Source organism: Agelaius tricolor, unplaced genomic scaffold (genome assembly GCF_023055355.1).
Source record: "Agelaius tricolor isolate 1412-34295 unplaced genomic scaffold, bAgeTri1.0.p SCAF_2, whole genome shotgun sequence".
NCBI lineage: Eukaryota > Metazoa > Chordata > Aves > Passeriformes > Icteridae > Agelaius > Agelaius tricolor.
The window spans coordinates 11901423-11916179 of record NW_027269262.1 but is presented as its reverse complement, the minus strand read 5'-3'; the positions used below and the strand labels follow the sequence as shown (position 1 = coordinate 11916179).

At 39.6% G+C, this 14757-nt stretch overlaps 1 long non-coding RNA gene across 1 annotated transcript; it reads left to right on the top strand.

Annotated features, from left to right (window-relative positions):
• The first annotated feature begins 1424 nt into the window (after window positions 1–1424).
• On the top strand, window positions 1425–13245 carry LOC139600500 (uncharacterized). Its single transcript, XR_011682575.1, has 3 exons — window positions 1425–2846; window positions 2961–3082; window positions 13165–13245. It is a non-coding gene; the product is annotated as an uncharacterized lncRNA (long non-coding RNA).
• The last annotated feature ends 1512 nt before the right edge of the window (window positions 13246–14757 follow it).

Sequence of the window (14757 nt, the reverse complement as noted above, 5' to 3'; positions counted from 1 at the left end):
GCTGTATTGTAGAGCAGGGTTTTTTACATCTTGCAACCTTGGCAATTTCTTTCTGTACCTTTTTTTTCACCTCTTTTCTCTTGTTCCTTTTACTTCATGTTGCATATGCATACACAAAATGAGCACCACTAACAATTCTTCATTACTAATTTTATTTACACATAGAGAGCTATCCATCAGTAATGTTCCTTCTTTATAAAAACACAACTGCAATCTTTAGGAAGCTAATGCTAACCCTAATTTCTTTCTTTCAAGGCTTAGAAGGACATATTGGGAGCTAGTAAAGACAACTTTTAGTCAGTATCAACTTGATGTGAATATTTCATGAAAAGCTATCAGCCCTCAAACCATTATGCTTACTGCTTGTTCTCTAATATTGCAAAGCTATGTTGACTAAAATACGTGGAAAACTATAAAAGTGCTTCTCACCTGATATTGTGATGTCTTCAGGCTCTTACATAGGAGGGTGATCTCATGGTTACAGCATGGGGCAGGAAGACCTTTCTTCATTGCCTGCCCCCACACAAATTTTCTGCAGGGCTTCAAATAAGTCATCAGAGCAGGTGGAACAGAATGGACAGTGTAGATTGTTGATCAGAGGTCAGCATGTCCAAACCTGCAAGGGTAAGAAATGAGTGAGGTAAAATTTTCTCTTGGGTACCTGCTCTCCTTGCCTTAAAGTAATGGGATGTACTTTGCTGTTTTAAATATATACTTAATATTTTATTATTATATAACTATAGTAAATGAATGTTTTCTAGATTGCACTGCATAGGGGTCTTTCTATGAACTTCTATAGATAAACACATATGCCTTTTCCTTGTCTTTTCTCCTCCTCTCCTTCTTTTCAGGTTATGCAGGAAGTTCTCAAGAATCGAACCAAATCAGTGTTTCACCATTGATAAAATGAGCCATGTTGTTATCAGATATTTACATAATTATTCATTGCTATTGCTTACATAAATATATACATGATTTTTTTTTTTTTGCAATGCTTTCATAAATCTCCAGATGAGGTTGATTCCTTCTGCTGAGAGATCTAATTGTTCATATATGTTTTCCATGGGAATGATGAAAGCCAGCTAGAATTACTGCTGAGTGAACTAGAGCAATCCTGGATTATGATGAATGGAAGTAGTGAGTGATGTAAGCAAAACATTACTGAGTTTGAAGCACCTATAATTAGAGGGTCATGATATTTCAATTGAAAGTTGCCATGTCAAACATGGGACAAATACAATACTTGTCTTTTACTCCTGAAAGCTTTTGAGCAAGAAATTAGTTAATCACAAAATGGCATGTGGGTATTACACAGCAAGCTTGCATAACTTCGTCAGAACAGGTCTCATTTACATCAGGAACTAATTAAACAAGTGAGAGCTAAAACGTTGGGAAATGTTCCTTTGGATCTTGAACTGATCCTGGATACACAAAGTGCTGAAATCACATTAAAAAAATTTAGTCTTGTCACTAATGAAAAGCTAAGTTTTTTTCCTACAGCTTCTCATACCTGCTAGGCTCCTGGCTTAAATAAATCAGGAAACATTAATCTGGGTTCAGGTTGCTGCCTGGAAATTCCTTGTTTGACTCTTTTAATTTGAATCAATAGCTCATTTTTTTATTTGTTTGCCCCATAGAAGATCTGGCTTACAGACTACAGGGTGGTTACGTCAGAACATGTCAGGAGGCAGCTGGAAAGCTTACCTCTAAGGATAGTATTTACAGAGATGATGACTACTTAAAAGGATGTGACCCATGTACAGGAAGTCATGGAGATAAAGTAGCCTTGTTTTTCTAGTAAAACTCATTTCTAATGAAATCTAAAAGTTTCTGAGACGTAACTCAAAACTGAGTGTGAGCAAGAGGAGGTTGTAAAAGAACATCACTTCTGGACAAGAAGCCAAGCAGGTCAAAATAACGGGCTTTAATTAGAGGAGACAGAAAGTGGACAGAACACTGGATTTTGGAGGCAAGACATCAGGGGTGCAGATCTTTGCCTCCTGTACAAAGCAGTGTATATAACCAGACTCCTGGTGGCACACAGTGGACCTTAGGTTCACCTCAGTGCTCATTTCCTGAGGTTCTTTTGACACCATTGAAGTCTATTAAAGACAATCTTCTCTGGCAGTATTTCAAGAGAGAAGGGATATTATGAAATGCAGCAAGAGCAGAGAAAAATAAATTATCATCTGTAATGTCCTTTTAACATTGTGTATGTAGAGGGGGAGTGTGAGCATGTGCACACATGTAAGTAATCTGGATTTAAACTGATATTTAAATTAAATTCTGTCAGATGTGCAAAATTAACAGGAAAAAAAATGTTTCTATTCTGCATTGTCTGCATTTGGGTAAGCTTGATTGGTAATAGCTGTGAGTAAAGAGAAATAAGAGAAAAGCAATTCATAGTGGTGCTGCTGCTTTGGGAGAAAAAAACTGGTAACCAGTTGTGGTGCTTCACACAGGCTTTGTTACATCTCTTTTCCTTTGCCTCTCTAAAGGGAAATAGATCAGGGCCAGCACACTGTATATATTAGCAGGTTAACATACTGGGCTATACTTGCACTTTATTGTAAATGTTTTTGGTACTTCTTCTAAGTCTGTGTTTACCTTGGGTATTTTCTTAGTTCACACATGTGAAATAACAGCTGGGACTTGCCAAAATATAGCAGTCAAGTGCTGTACATGTAGTAGCTTTAAAACTAACACAGGTGTCCTAGATCCCTTACGCAGAATAAACAGAAGCACACGATCAAGAGTGTGTGTCTACCTCCTCTCTTCTGGAAATGACGTGTCTTGAAATGCTTGATCTGACAGTCGCGGCCTCTCAAGAAAGAAGTATCACAGAGGTGAAATGCTGTTGATTTCTACAAACAAGTCTGCTGTCTTTATTTTTTTTTTCATAGAAATGCATCATCGTCATAACTTGGATCCATCTATTTCCACCCTTTTCTTTTTCAAAGGAAAGGCAAGTACATTTAATGAGCTCAGTTCACTGCTGGGTCACACCAGAGCAGAAGGACAAGACCTCCATTGCTGGAAAGACCACCCAGAGAGGAGGAAGCTGCGCTTGCCCAAGAGGGAGGTAAGACAAGAAGGTCCCAGAAATTTTCTTCCAGAGCCCAAGGCATGAGCACCAGCAGCCTCACGAGCAGAATCCTTGGGGCCCTGGCCATACAGAAGGGGTCTGTTTCTTTTCAGTGTGAGTCCACCTCACTTCCTTTGTGCTGGATAGGCTGTCTGTGAACAAAACAATACCATTGCATTGAGCTGCTCAGCGTTTTTATGGCTTTGATTGTTTTTGTCTCCATGATTTTACACTTCACTCCTCTTTCTATATCTGAAAGAGAAATAAAATAGGACAGAGTACAGCAATGGTAGCCAATATACACAGAGGAGGAACTTGCCATGAGCTTGTCCAGCTGTAGGCAACTACAATTGCGTAAATAATCAAGAATCCCACTGATAATGCACAGGAGTCATGGAAATTCAGGACAAAATTCAGGGAGGATGATATGCACAAGCGTCACATTCCCATGGGAACATTTGTGCCATCTTGTTGCCTTCATAAAGGACTGAAGTAGATAAACAGGCTCAGGCAAATACGAGAAAGAATAGCAGCAGGTTGCTTCTCCCAAAGAGGTTTTGCTTTACAAACATGCTCTTAGAGTAGCATTCAAAGTACTATAAGTGAAGACATTCACTTGGAAAGTTCAGTCAACAGGAAGTTGCATTTGCCATAGTAATTCCATTGACCTACACTTTCTCAAGAAAGAATGTGATTCATACTGTCTGTAAGAATAGAAATTGAGTCATTGAAAAAGGATCATTGACCCTCTGGAATCAATGTACTCAGTTTAAAAATCTGTGAGACTGGACAGAGCCTTCCAATACTACAAATATAACTAATTTTGCATCTGCAAAATGTGTCTGCATTATTAGTTCTAGCATATAAATTCCTATGGGTTGCTCTAATAAAAATCAAAGCTGAAAATTTATTTCTAATTACACCATGAAAACGTTTTTCATAAAGAGTATAAAAAAATTATCTTAGTAATAAGATAATTACTTATTTGTTATTTGTGTAAATTTGTGTATTTGTGTAAATTTCCAATGCTAAAAGACTTTCTTTCACTGCGGGGCTATTCTAAACTAAACCCCTGATGTTGCCCATAGTTGCACTGGGTCTCTGTGCCTGAAATGTTGTCTGCTTTTTGCAGCTGGATCAGTTGATCTGATGAAAGATATTGCTTCTCCTTGGAGCTTACCTTGCTGTTTTTGCGGATATCATAAATCTTATAGAGTGTTTCATCCTGACCTTTCTGTAGAGGTGAAAGTGTCTTGGATTCAGATCTAGATTCCTGAATACTTTTCTTGTAGATAATGTGATACATTTAGTTTTCCACATTGTGCATGGCCAGCACAGGATTAGCATGGCATTAATTGATTGCAGGAGGATCAAGTAAGTGGATTAGAGCTGCTTCACAACCAAGAAAGTTGATGATCCTGAATGTAAACTCCCTCAACTGGGGACATGAGATGAAGAAAAGAAAATTTAATGAACTGTTTTGAGAAATGGGAAAAGCCAGGCTATGTCCTTTTTTCCCAGTATATTCCAGTTATCTCTTGGGATAACTATTTTAATAGAATGCCAACTTTCTTTTTAATATGATCCTTGAAATTTCTTTTAAGCCACCTAAAATGTCATGGCTTTTTCCTTCATCAATCAAAACATATTTTTTTTAACTGTGGGATGTTTATTCAGTAGAGCTCGCTGTTTTTCTTTCATTGATTTTCTTTTTAACATGCAGTTGTTGAAAACTTAATTTTGAGTTTAGGCAGCTTTGTTCAAGATGCATTGCTATTCCAAGTAGAATTTGTGGTATGTTTTCTGCAGTCCAGTGTAAGGGATGTAAGGCATGATGGATGATGTTTGGAATGGAAAGATGAACGAATACAGCCATTACCAAAGCTGCTCTCTTGATCTGAAAAGAGAAATCCATTTCTTTCTTACTTCTTGATAAGGAATTTACACCAACACTTGTGCTGGAAAAAAATTGCATCTGAAAACCAATATTTTATTTAGACTTTGGACTAAGATGTGTTTCATGGGTTTTGTCTTTTAAAAACCTTGTGAATATAAAAACATTTTAGAAGTGTTGGTGAAGTGTGCTCCTCCTTCAACTTTATGGTAATTTATTAATCTCTCTATGCAAATTTGGCACATCTTCCTCTGGAAAATTTTTCTCCTATCTGTATTAGTGTTGCCCTCCCAATGTTAGTAAAAAGCAGTAGTAATTCCTGCTTTTTTATTTCTGACTAGAAAGGTCCATTAAGTTCTCCGTCACAGTGTCAGGTTGGGGCAGACTGGCCAAGGTTCAAAACCCCCTGACCAGAAGTGGTGCAGCTCTGTAACACCAGTATGGCAACACATGGGAATCTATACACACAGTTTATTTTCTTCACGTTCCCTCTCAGTTTTGTGGGTGTATTTGGCCATGAAAAGCATCATAATATTTGAAAATGGAAGATACTAATGAAACAGTATCTTTCAACACCACATCCATTTGCATGCTTAATTTAAATACTGCAATTGTCTGCCCAGTGACTTAATTAGCATGGCATAAAATCAGCATGAAAACTGCAAGTCCCTGCTGTAAAACAACTCAAACACAGGATCTCTTCCACAGCAAATACTTGTTATAAATTAGCTTGAATTGTCAGCCAGCATGAACCTGCATAGCCCCCTATTCCAGATGTGGCTTTACACCAGCTGAGAATCTGACTTTATGCTTCCTGTTCTAATGGTAAATGGTTCTTTACCACACAGCAAAGAAGCAATAATAGCCTTACAGGTAGGCAAAATATCAGGCATAATTCTGAAAATACAGTGACAAATGGGATAGTTAACTAACAGCTTCATTCTGAATTTTTGAGTGCAAGCAGATTTGGCCTCTGTACCTGCAGGTTAAGTTATTAGCCAATGAGATTGCCTTGCTGATAGCACAGAAATCTCCGAGGGAACAAGTTGTGCCTGCACCACCACACAAACCCTGACAAGTCTCCCCCACACACACCTCTCCTCTCACATCCACACTCTCCTCCCCCTTTAACTTTCTTGGTGCTCATTGCCTATGAGGGGTAGGAACACATAACCTCTGCATCTCACACAAGGGGGTATCACAAAGACCTGGGAACTTCCAAGGGTGTGGCACTACTGGCTTGCCAGAGAAGCTTCTGACACAGTCACTGATTTTAGGAGGGTTCACTGTTGCTCTCCAAGAAACAGATCTCTAACCTTCATAGCTGTAGAGAAAAATGTTAAGTCTGAATTCCCAACAGATAAAAAAAAAAGAAGAAAAAAAAAGAAGAAGGATAAAAGAAAGGAACTCCATTTTTTATGTTAATTTTTTTTTGTTTTACTTTCTTGTTTTCTCTCCAGCTGTGACTGAACCCACGGGCTGCTGCTCTTTGTGAGCAAGAGGCAGCAGCTGGTGCCAGCAAGGGAAACTGGGATGAGCCTCTCCTTTCTCTCTTCTTCCCTCTGTCTATCCACACCTGCAGGCAGGATATGGGGCAAGAAGCCCCCTTCCAGCCCCCCAGAGCTGAAGTGTGTCAGGGCAAAGAACTGGGGAGGTCAGTGTGGAGCTGTGCATGGCAGCACCATGGGGAGCACAGGAATGTGACTGTAAGGTCTTGGCTGTGTGTCCTCAGACAGGAGAACATGCTGCTTCCCAGAAGTTTGTCTTTGGTAAGCTTTTGTCCATGGTAAGCCCAATGCCCTCTTTCAAAAAAGGCTTTCAGACACATACCCCCAAAAAGGAAAAAGGAAGTTTTGAAAGGTGGGATCTGAGGAGAGGAAGTGACTCATGGGCTCAAAGAGAGATGGCCAGGCAGCCAGTGACAGCCGGCCAAGGCAGCAGAAGCGATCCCCAACTGTGCCGAGTCGTGGGAATGGGGGTGAGGAAGGAGACTAAGGCTGGGGAAGCCGAGTTTCAGGAACAGCTACAGTCCGACACTTGCCCCCTGGGCATAGGATTTTTAAGGCATCCCACCACAGCTGGCTCTCAGGCTCACCAACGTGCCTGGTTGCACTGTGCCTGTGCCTTGGAGGTGACTCCAGCTGCTGTCCCAGGCAGCAGAGCCCTGTTGGGCCCCACGAGGTGCCTGTAGCCCCTGACATGCCCACCCTGGGGTGGCCACTCTGCCTTCCCCACCTGCATGGGCACATCACCACCTATCATGGCACTCCAGCCCTGGATGCAGCCCTTCTGGGAGTGGTCCAAGGGGAGGAAGGTTGTCTGCAATTTGCATGAAGAATGTGAGATTTTTGCCCTCTTTTTTCCATTTTGCAAAATTTTTGTCACACTAAAGCAGCAAGAACAGATGTAGATTGAGTTTTATGGGGTTCATCAGAGATGTGATACAAGAGTCATGTGTGGGGGTTTTGCATTGGTCCCTTGCAGAAAGATTTGTCAGGGTGGATTTAGCCACCACTGATGCCCTTTTTTACCTGATGCAGGCATGAGCATTTTTCTTTCATCCTCTTCTGCATCTTGTAATCTGTGTGCCCTCTGGTAGAGTAAGTTTTCTCTCCTAATGAGGAAGCTCTAGTGGTCAGGTCTTTGTGAACACTAAACAAGGAATTTCCTGGCTTTCAAACAATTTCCCCCCTTAATGATGATGTTCTAATAATATCCTCTTTTTTTTAATTAACTGATCTCTACTCGATCCCTCATCTGCAGAGTACTCAAATAATAAACTGGCTGCAATTCTGTGCCGTGTATCCTAAAAGGAAGTGAACCAGAGATAACATGATGTTACCTTTTGTTCCTTTTATTTGTTTTTTATTTAAGCATCTTTAATGAGTTATGCTATGGACCAAGTAAGGTAGATCAGATAGAGAGCTCATTTTACTCAAATTGAATTAGACCCTTTTTTTTTTTGAGATCAGTAGTGTTACAGAACTCACTGGTGTAGTCAAGATGTGCGCTGCAGGAATATTACAAATCCAGGTTTTACTGGCTTTTGCTTTGTGGCATTGACCAGTCTATTTGTAATGTGCAGGTAAACAGAACTGCATATTAGTCAAGCACTTCAGGCATTGCTTAAAGCAACTTCTTCCCCAGAGCACTACAGAGCTAAAACTGGGAAAGAACTGTTTCCTCCATTGCTGAGGTCACAGCAGTGAAACAAGTGGTAAGATTTGCTGTAATAGATGAAAATTATGCTCTATAGTTACATCTGTAAAAACTGTGGGCAATTACATTCATGTTCACCTCCAGAACCAGGGCTGAAGTTTGGTTTGAAAAATGTTGCAATTAAAACCTGTGACAATCCATCAAGGGAAAGATATATACAGTATCACAGAATCACAGCATGGTTTGACTTGTAAAGGACCTAAAAGATCATCTAGTCTCAACACCACTGTCATGGGCAGGGACACCTTCCATTAGACCAGGGTGCTCAAAGATGCTTTTCCTTCTATGCCCAAAATAAAAAGGAGTGTGTTGTAGAGCCTTTCCTGAGAGCTAATAAAGGTAAAAAATCGGTCCTTGGCACAGCAAATGCAGCTCATCTAATCTTCATTAATTTCACTTGGCTGTTCAAAGGAACAGTGTTTTCATGTGTCAGGTCCTGCTACCAGATCTTATCCCTTGTCCATCTTCCTCTTAAGATTTTCTGCAAATTGAACTTTTAATTTTTTCCCATATCTATAAAATTAGGACATGCATCCTGAAAATACTGACCTGGAAAGGGGAAACAAATTATATGCCATTTCCTGTATCATCATGCCAAATTTCATGGGCTTTTCCTAGGATCTACTTTTGTTTTAGTCAGATATTTTTGAACCTTCTGGAAGAGCCTTCATATAAGGTAATTGCAGCAAGAAATCATGACTTATTCTGGACATTTTTTGTTTTCTTTGGTAAGAGTGGTTGGTAAGCCCACTTGTACCATCCACATAGTTCCTTATATATTTTATTTTCTAGTCAAGGTAATGCTTAGCTGGATCAGTCAGTGACCAGCTGATGAAAAGCCAAATCAGTAGAAAGTCATACAGTATGTCAGTCTAGGTTTTGAAGTGCTTCTCTGTGATAGTCATGTAATCATGACACTGTGCTCCTCACACTCTTATCCAAAGAATCAGCTTTTCCCCAGTGATTACCTTAGCCACCAGCACTTATAAGGGAGTAAACAGTGGCAGACATGAGAAGCAGCCCTGGGGCCATCTCATAAATAACTTCACTTACGGTTTTTGCACCTGATAGTGTTAAACAGATGCAGCAGTGGAGCTCAAAAGTATATTCCTAAATGATTATGTATTGTATGGTATATGGCTGCCTAAATAATTTCATCCTCAACTCTAATGTGTGTCTTTTGGCATGCTCAGACTATTCTGGGTTGTATTCTTAATTGTCAGGAATAAATTTAAAATACTCTTCTAATATAGTTTTATGTGATTCATCCATCATTGTCCAGAACTTTTTCATCTATGTGGATTTTGGTGAACGAACAATTAGTGTATTCCTTTGAAACCCAAAGACAGCTTAATTCTTACTCCATTTTTTCATTGCTGACTCCAACACGCCTTTACTCATATTTATGAGAGGTTTTGGGCTCCCTCTGGTGGTTTTTGAAAACCAGAAAGCTTAAACAGAACGTAAATCAAATAAACAATAGTTATGTGCATGAGAAGTTCTTATAATTTGCAGAAGAAAGCTTGTCTAATTCCTCCTCTGGCTTTTACCACACTTAGTTTTGAGCTAGTTTTTTGTAGGGGTCTTTTGCTATGGTGATTCATCTTGAGAGAGGAGAAAGGCATAGTGATATATGAGAGAGCAACAAAGTAGGTAATTCAGTCAAGAGGTTCTGCTTTCAATAATGCCTTCACAAACAAAAACTGCATGTGTCTGTTATCTTTTCACTTATTTCTCCTATTAATTCTTCAGCTCCTGCACTGGATTTGAAATTAGTCCACAGCTATTTACTGTGGAAAAATATAGTTAAATTATTTCATTTTTGATGGCTACTGTGAAAATTAGATATACCATAAATGGAAAGTCAGACCCCATTCTCAAATTTTCATTTTCTCAATTTAGCATTTACACCTGGAGGCTGAAAGGAAAGCAAAAATAATAAAACATTGACCTCAGCAACAGGTTTCTCTTTCTCCCCACGCTCAAATACATGGGTATGCCTCTTGCTGATGAAAAGAGAACTTGTATAGAAATGTTCCATGTTAATGTACAGTTAATTACAAGCATAGAGAACACACAAGGAGAAAATTGTTTCTGATCATTCTCCACTTCTGCTGAAGTCACTGCTGGTTTGCAAGCAGCCTGGCAGTGGGCTAGGATTTCAGTGCAGGTGTATGCGTGGGGGCTGTGTCCCAAAATCTGTGGCTGAGATGCTCAGGTGCTGGTTCTGCATCTGCTGCATTCTGCATTAATGCTGCAGGAGTGTGTGGGCAGCCAGGTAACTGCCAGAGCACAGGAATGTCTCCAGGACATTCCCCTCACCTTTTATTATCTAACCTTTTAAAGTTATTTTTGTTTTCCACAGAGCAATTGTATGATGGTCTGGACAGGAAAGCAGGAAAGTATCTTTGATATCCAGGAGTCCAGAGTTATTGTGGTTATACTTCCTCTCGATTTTCCTGCCTTTCTAAATAGAAGAGCTTTTCTTCCCTCTTTTTCTTTTTCCCTGAATACTTGCAGGACAGGAAAGAAGGGACAAAGACATAGAATTAAGAAAGTTCTACCTGGGCAAAAGTGTGGGATTTTGTTCAAAATACCTCTAAATTGGTGTAAATTTTTGGATGACTGACTTGATCCTTCTGTCCCATTTGCTTAAAATTCAGGAAACAAATCAGTTGCATTAAAATAACATGACTTCTACCTTTTTTATTTTGATTGTATTAAGTAGATCTTATTGGATAATTTGGTCACTGGTCATAGGAAATTGCCATTTAACTTAATATTAGAGTCAAATTCAGAGTCAGAAGATGGTTCCAAATAAGCCTGTGTCACGTAAAAGGGATGCACAAAATGCTGGGCCCATGTCAAAAATGGAAATTTATCCCATTTTGTTCCATGGAACCAGATTTTTTACCCAAATGACTTAACTAAAAGTCTTGTTCAACTTTATGCATATAATTATATTTCTGAAATCAGCTGGTAGATTCCATCAGCTGCTCCCCTTCTTCTCAGGGTGTTACAGGTGTTACTTACCTATTACAATTAGGAAATGTATTTTTTGGTTTTTGTACTGTTTTTGTGGGATTTTTAAAAACTTCTTTTTATTAATAATAACTTGTCCACATAAGGAATTTGTTCAGTGTTGAAAGTCTCTGTCCTGAGTGCCAGCAAAGGGCTCAGTCTTGCAAGTTCCCATCCAGCAAAGCACTTAGGCATATCTTTAATCTCAAATACGGGTCTCATCCCCAGGACTTCACCAAATAGAGGCTAAAGCCCCTGCAGATGTAACCCCCAAGCCTCCTCTCCATTGGTCTTCTGCAGAGCTTCCATAGATTTGTTATAGTAATATGGTAAGAATTAAGCCAATGGCATTTAAGGTATTGTTATAAAAATACTGCACAAAGATAATACACACTGTATTGTACAGTGTATCAGTTTTCAAACCAGGCAATGGAGTTTTCTGCAAGCTTGAGCTCCTTTGTTTTTTCGTACAAAAGGGAACACTCTTGTAGCATCTTACGTGGTTTTGATTATAGTATTTGTGATTCTTTAAATATTTATTCTTCAGCAGTTAAGAAACTTGGTGAAGGGGAACTTTATAAACATTTATTGTGGATTGAGTGTTCACGTGGAAAAAAAAAATGAGGTGCTTTCTCCTATAAGGAAGAAGTACCTTTTCATAAAATCTGTGTCCTCTGTTCAGCAGAGCATCCTGTTCAGGACAATTATTGAGAATATATCCAGCCTTACACAGATATCCAAGTTTCTGTGAAAGTTGTCTAGACTCCCCAAAATGCATAAATTCTGCCCTGAATTGATGTCCATTCCACATGGCTGCCCACAGATCCCTTCAGCAGTGTTAGATGTGCCGCTTGGCATTCACAGCATGCAGCTCTCCAGAAGACAGGCAAGTAAACGCTCCCTTCAGCACCTGAAAGATTTATTTGCTTTGGGGTGATTGGCAGCAGTGTCATGTAAAGCACCACAGGGCAAATTCCATTTGATTAAATAATTATCACATATGACCAAACAATGTATCATTATGTGTGAACACAAATGCAAACTCCCAAAATTCCCACCACTTCCTCCCTTGCTCCGTTAATTTCTCTTTCACAGGCAACTGACACAATTACTGACTTTAAACTAAAAAGATTCCAGGGTAGGGATGGTACTCAGAACTTAAAATACTATGCGATGTTTAAAATTTTTATACAGCTTATTTAAAACAGCTTCCCTGAGAAGAAGTGGAAAGTGCATCACTCAATGGACCCCAAACAGTTTTCAGCAAATTTAATCCCACAGAATATTTCCAAGGGAGAGGCAGGGACTAGAAAAGGATTGTTTCTGCCTCCTACTGCAAATAATTATAATGGGTCTCTTTCTGTGGCCCAGTTTTTCCAGGCTCTATCTGGGCAGATTTCCCAGTGACTTTAGTGCAATTAAAACTGTTAAAAAGACTTGCAGTATGGGCTTCCAGTTCTCTGAGCAGTGGAAGACAATGAAACCGGTGTGCACCTCATAAATAAACATGATCAACCACTGGAGACACAGCCTGTGATTTAAGTGGGTGCAGGGCAGCACAGCTGGGCACCTCTGGCTGCTCACTGTGCCATGGGATCATGCCTGCACTAGTGTAATGGTAGAAACATTAAGATGGATAAACAGAAAAATCTAGGCCCCACAGATGCCATGAAAAACCCACTATCTCTTCCCCACTTCCACTGGTGTTTTTTGTGCTCCCGTGCCAGCCACCCTCTATAAAGACAGCAGAGGTAGAACATGGGTCTGGCTGAGGGGATGAGGGTCTTCTGTGATGCTGTAGTGCCACCCTCAGCTGACACTTGCAACATCAGTTGGAAAGAGTGACATAGGAGGACACTTGTAGGGAAAGCTTGGCTGGATTCTTTAGCTGGACTGGTCTTTCTCATAAAGTTTCTCTGCTTTATTAATTTTGCTCTTGTTTTAGGCACTTACTTTCAGGATGAAGGCCTGGCACAACATCTTCTGTCATCACTGGGAGCCCTTCCTCTGACTTGCAGAAAGAGAGGTAGTGTCTTCATTTGTGATTTTCAGTTCTTTGTTTTCTGAAGTGCTTTGTCCAACTCAGCCTTTCAGATACCTTCCAAATACCACTTTGTCTGCAAAGGCGGTGCTAAAGAAAAGTGTTTGGCGCCTGATACTGTGTGTATCTGCTTGATTGGGCAGTAATTCTCGATTCCAGGCAGGTTTATTCTAAAAGTGGCATCACTCCATCTTGGTCGGTATCTTTTGCTGGGATTACTCCAAACAAGCTTGACCTGTTGAAATGTAATGTTTCTCATACTAGTTTCCCAAACTAGTGAGGCTGTTGCTATTTCAGGTGGCTTAAAAATATGTGCACAGTTTGTACTTTGAATGTTTAATAAGCTTAAAACATGAAATATATAATGCAGTTTGAACTTTCTAGTGTTATTTCATCACCAAAAAAGCAAAGTCTCCAGGCTCAGCAATTGCCTTTGTCAGAATGTAAATTCCAGCATGTAATACCCAGGCTGTATGTTTCAGGAAACCAGTATTAACCTATTAGTATGCAGTTTTCCTTGGAGAAGAGCCATCTTCACACTGAGCCTGTATTCCTGCTTCAAACCTTCCTGTCACTGTTCCGTATCCACGACCCAGCCTAAGGCTGCCTTTGACGGTTCTCCAGCCATTTCCTGCATACTGCACTAGCACTAATTGAAAATTTGGGTGGCCTTGCTTATTTATTTTCCTGGAATGCAGTGGGTTATATTTTCATGGCACTTTCTCAGCAGTGCAACGTTTCAATTTCAAAACCACTGCAATATGAGGAAAAGTAACCCCCAAAATAAAAAAAAAAATAAAAAAAAACAATAAAAAGCAGCATATCTTTGATTAATTTTTACAGTAGTTCTTTTGTAAAAATATATAATGGAAAAAGAATTCAATGTTGCTTTTGTCTCTGAAGATCAGAGGCAAGAGAAGCAATTTAAATACATGTACAAGATGATCACATGCAGACACAATGAGGCATGAAACTTTAAATGTACAGATGCCATGGAAATGAAAAGATAATATAAAGTGTGTTCTTTGCAAGTCTTGCAGAGTTCAATAGCTACACACATAATGTGTGTGGAGAGAAAGAGAAACAGCCCCCCTGCACTCTCTAGGAAGGAAAATTCCAACTATGTCTGGATGTGCAATTGGCACTAGCATTGTGCTTTGCCCCCCTGGATTTCTGCAGGAATGTAATTCCACAGCAAACAGGGTTAGTATGTCATTGTTACCTCCCTGCTTGGAAATGAACATGCTTGGGCATGAGTACCTGTGGCAAATTTCAAGTTTTGATCAAAAAAATTCACTGATCCCTTGACAATATTTCAAGTCTACAGAATTCTTTTCTCTTTATGCCTATTTTTTTTTGTTTGATGGTGATTTTTTATTGGGTGTGCAAAAATTAAAGGTTGGCATGATCCTGTTTGTTTTTATCCTGATATGCCAAGTGCAACTATTGAAGTCTTTTGGGAATTATGTTTTGTTCCCAGAATTCAGGCATAAGGAA